General features: G+C 49.9%; 1 protein-coding gene across 5 annotated transcripts in view; it reads right to left on the bottom strand.

The window, feature by feature from the left end:
• Positions 1–5000, bottom strand: part of LOC123499485 — a 143052-nt gene that overhangs the window by 55717 nt on the left and 82335 nt on the right. The window lies entirely within an intron of this gene.

Below are 5000 nucleotides of genomic sequence, written 5' to 3' on the forward strand. Positions count from 1 at the left end.
CCTCCTCCTCTTCCTCTTTCATAAGTCCTTGTTTAATCTATTTGTTTTTATATTATTTAAGTTATTTCCGTTTGTGCATCTAGTTCCGCATCCTTATTTGTGTCAGTTCTCTCTCTCTCTCTCTCTCTCTCTCTCTCTCTCTCTCTCTCTCTCTCTCTCTCTCTCTCTCTCTCTCTGCACTGCCCGAACCCTCCCTCCACCTGCACGTCCACCTTTCATTCACAAGCTCCACCTGTTTTTGCTTCCACATACTCCACCTCACTAGACTTTTGACTATGTGTGTGTGGAGGAGTGGAGGGGCTGTAGGGAGAGGGGGTGCCTTCTCTTACCTGCTCTGCTTCCTCCACCCACACGTTCCTTCTACAAGTGCGTGCGTGCGTGCGGTCGCGGCAACAAGTAAGAAGGAGTATCATATTCAGGTGTGGTGTAGTACCTCTTGTGATACGTGAGTCCCTCTTCAACATACCTGCACCACCTCCCTCCACCTCCTCCTCCACCATCAACATCCAACCACCAATCCACTCACCATCTCCCAAATCACCTCAATCACTCTCCATTTTCTTACTTCCTCCTCCATCTCCACCTCGTGTCCTATAATTCTCCTCTCATCTTCATCTCACATCTCCATCTCCTCCTCCACACACCTCACGTATCCTGCAGCCACTCCACCTCCACCTCCACCACCGCCTCCTGGCCCCCATTTTGTCCCTGGCCTTTCCACACCTCACTCCACACCACACCACACCACCAGCAAGCATCATTAAGTGGAACGAGGAGGAGAAGGAGGAGAAGGAGGAGGAGGAGGAGGGAAAAGAGGGATAGGGGGTATTTAGGACATCTCGGGAGTAAAAAGACACCGTAGCAGGTCACAATGTAGGGCACTCCTCCTCCTCCTCCTCCTCCTCCTCCTCCTCCTCCTCCTCCTCCTCCTTCATCGGGTACATCCTTCACTAACCTTCCTCTTTATCCACTCCTCCACTTCCATCTTCCACTTCACCTCGTCCCTTTTGTCCTCAACACACACACACACACACACACACACACACACACACACACACACACACACACACACACACATCCACTTATTATGCCATCCATTTTCCCTCCACCTCCACACAACATCCACAAACTGTACCTTTCTCCTCCTCTTCCTCTACCCACCTTGTTCGAACTCAATACTCCTCCACCACCAGGTATTCTCCCCACGGTCACCTGCCCGTGTCCTCCCTGCAGTCAATTTTTTAACCTCCCCACTTCGTCTCCTCCCCAGAACCCACCTCAACCCTTCTCTTATTGCTTCACAACTATTGCCATTCCTCTCCCTGCCTCTCCCAGCCCTAAAACCAAAACACATGTCCCTCCCACCCTCCCTCCGTCTCTCCCTCTCCCTCTCCCTCTCTACAGGTTCCTCCCCTAACGTGTCTATCCACAAGCACACTGGTGACTTTCCTGTGGGCGTCCTACTGTGCAGTGCTATGCGAGAGGCTGCCCATCACCTCCCCACCCACGCCCTCCCACCTCCATCCTCCACCCTGACCCATGCCCCTGTCCCCGTCCCTCCGTCCTCCACCTCCCAGCCCGCCGGTTGTAAAAACTTGTGTCTTCCAGAGCATGAACCCAAAGCTTCTCCACCCTCCTCCTCCCCCGTCACTGCTACAATGTTACTATTTTCCTCTTCCTTCCACATCACTACCACTCACCTCTCCACTGTCTTTTAGCGCTCTTTCTCCTCCTCGTCCCTTCTATGCTACGTTCTCTCTCTCTCTCTCTCTCTCTCTCTCTCTCTCTCTCTCTCTCTCTCTCTCCTAAGACCTTACCCTTGTTTTATATTCCCTCCAGCTCCTATCCTCCCTTTCCTCTTGCCAACACCACCACCACCACCACCTTCACCTCCTCCACACAGCTCTCCTTTCTTGATGTCTTCCACTTCACTCCACTCCTATTCCTGCTTCAACTCCTATCCCGTTTCTCTCTCTCTCTCTCTCTCTCTCTCTCTCTCTCTCTCTCTCTCTCTCTCACGTCCACTGCTCCTTGTTCCTTCCACCAGCCAGCCCCCTCTCCACCTCCCCTCATCCCAGTGTGGTATTACTATCACGCACAACCTCACGTACACATGCACCCTTACTACTACTATTACTACTACTATCATCTACTCTCCGTTATTTCTCCCCATTCTCAGTTCTCCCCTTTTCACAGTAGTCCTATTTCTTAAGTTCTTTTTTTCTCTCTTATTTCCCCCGTCCCCAATCATTTCCTCATTCTTTTTCTTCTTCTTCTTCTTTCCTTGCACATTCCTCCTTCTCGTTGCCCCAAACTTCTGAACGAACAAAGAAATGGCTGTTGGAGTGATGGGGAAGGGATGGGAAGGGATGGGGTGAAAGGTAGACAGGGATAGATTACAATAGTGTGTGGTGTGATTTGGTGTAGGACGTAGTGTGTGGTGGTGGTGGTGGTAGTGGTGGTGTCTCTTTGTTTTTTGGTAATATTAGTGGTGCTTGTGGTGGTGATGGTGGTTGGGGGAGGGAAGGAAGTTGAATGTTAGTAGCTGTTGTAGTGTCTGATGAGATGGGTAGATTGTGACAGTTGTGGTTGTGGTAGAGAATGGGAGAATAAGTGGTAGTAGTAGTAGTAGTAGTAGTGGTAATGGTGGTGGTAGTGGTGGTGGTGGTGGTGGTGGTGGTGGTGGTGGTGGTAGAAAGTAGAAGTAGTAGAGGTAAAGTAGTAATAGTAGTAGTAGTAGTGGTAGTAGTAGTAGTAGTAGTAGTAGAAGTAGATGTAAAAGCACAAGCAGAAGCAGAAGCTGAAGCAGTAGCAGAAGTAGTAGTAGTAGTAGTAGTAGTAGTAGTAGTAGTATTGAAAATAAAAAAAATAACTAAATAAAATAAAAATAGAAACAAACAATAAGTAGATAGATGAACAGTAGTAATATCAGCAGCAGCAACAATAATGGTAGTAGCAACACCATAAGCAACGGTAGTGACCAGCAAAAAGAATTAACAATAGCAAGTTAAATACAGCGCACACAGTTAGAGACGCTGCAGGAGGGATTCTTACAAAGTCTTACACAGGATTACACACACACACACACACACACACACATAGAGCAGCGGCAGGTCTTCAGGTCCTTGCAAGGCTGTTTGCTTTCACCACTCCCAACTAACTAAAGAGGCAGGGCAGGGCAGGAGTGGCGGTGCTGGTGGTTGTAATGATTTTAGCAGCAACAGAGGCAGTGGCGGTGCTAGTGGTGGCGGTGCTGGTGGTGGTGGTGGTGGTGGTGAGAGTGCCAGCCAGCCAGACAAACGTGAGGTGTGGCGCCAGGTGATCTCCTAGAATCCTAAGCCGCAAGACAGGTTGAAAAAAAAAATAATGTAATACCAGAGTGAAGGTGAGAATGGCAAGAATGGTGGCGGAGACAATGGTGGTGGTGGTGGTGGTGGTGGTAATAGTTTTCCGTGGTTGAAGGTAACTGATATACGAGTAAAGGAAAGTACTGGTAGTGCTGGTAATGGTTATGGTGGTAGTAGTAGTAGTAGTAGTAGTAGTAGTAGTAGTAGTAGTAGTGGTGGTGGTAGTGGGAGTGGGACTGGTGGTAGTAGTAGTAGTAGTAGTAGTAGTAGTAGTAGTAGTAGTAGTAGTGAAGGTTCTTCCCAGCCAATCCCCAACACAACACGATTTCCACGGCAAGAAGCACTGACGAGCCCTCCACTTTCCCCCAACGCAGTGAACCCCAGACGCCCCCTTGACACCCCACACCCCAGCACCCCGACCCTCTCAACCGGCGAGGGGAAGACCTGGGTACGAGCGAGCACGGGCGGCAGGGAGGCAGAGGGCAGGGAGCTGTAAAAACGAGAAGGGGCAAGGCAGTTATGGCAGGAGAAGGAGGAGGAGGAGGAGGAGGAGGAGGAGGAGGAGGAGGAGGTCAAGTAGCGGCAGGCGAGCATGGCGCACCATCAGCAGCAGCAGCAGCAGGAGGAGGAGGAGGAGGAGGAAGCTACAAGAGGGAGAGTCTATGCATTGAAACGGTTACATCGCAAGCAACACACGTCTTTCGTTGGATACCCCGATTTCTCTCTCTCTCTCTCTCTCTCTCTCTCTCTCTCTCTCTTGCCGTAACCTTGGCGGGGCTTCCACTACAGCAGTCCACCTACATACCATGAAACTCCACCACCACTACCACCTAAAGACGTAACACGGAAAATACAAAGCCATGTCAGGTTACAGCGAATGCCGGTTCTTCCTTTAACCTTCCCCCCACCCCCCATCACCCCCTCCCCACCCCCACATTCCCCCCTTCTGCAGGACAGCTCGTGGTGGGGGCTGAGCGGAATATCTGAGTGAAGGTGCCGGGGAGGAGGGAGGGAGGAGCCGTGTAGTAGTGAGGAGGGGAAGGGAAGAGGAGGGGAGGGGAGGAGAAGGTTTGGGGTGTGGGGAGAGGGGTACAGGCTGGGGTGAGTGACCGAGCAGCTTGCAGTGGTGCGTTGTGGTGCATCCCCCTCCTCTCCCCTCCCTCTCTCCCCACATCTCCCTCCCTCCCTCCCCCCTCTCCTCTCTCTCTCTCTCTCTCTCTCTCTCTCTCTCTACAACGCCACTCCACTTGTCTCTCTCTCTCTCTCTCTCTCTCTCTCTCTCTCTCTCTCTCTCTCTCTCTCTCTCTCTCTCTCTCTATATATATATATATATATATATATATATATATATATATATATATATATATATATATATATATATATATATATATATATATATATATATATCCCTTAATTTATTCTACGACACTAGTTCTCAGCTGTCTTTTCTTTAACCCTCCACCTTATCTCTCTTTCATAACTCCTCTCTCTCTCTCTCTCTCTCTCTCTCTCTCTCTCTCTCTCTCTCTCTCTCTCTCTTATTCCTCTCTTCCCTGAGTCAAAACTTTAACTTCCTCAGTCCGTCTCGGTCTTGTATTACTAAGCAAACACTTCTTCCCAGCTTCAGTCACCTCTATTTCAAGTCGCCTCGTT

The sequence above is a fragment of the Portunus trituberculatus genome, chromosome 50 (assembly GCF_017591435.1).
Source record: "Portunus trituberculatus isolate SZX2019 chromosome 50, ASM1759143v1, whole genome shotgun sequence".
In the NCBI taxonomy this organism is placed as follows: Eukaryota; Metazoa; Arthropoda; class Malacostraca; order Decapoda; family Portunidae; genus Portunus; species Portunus trituberculatus.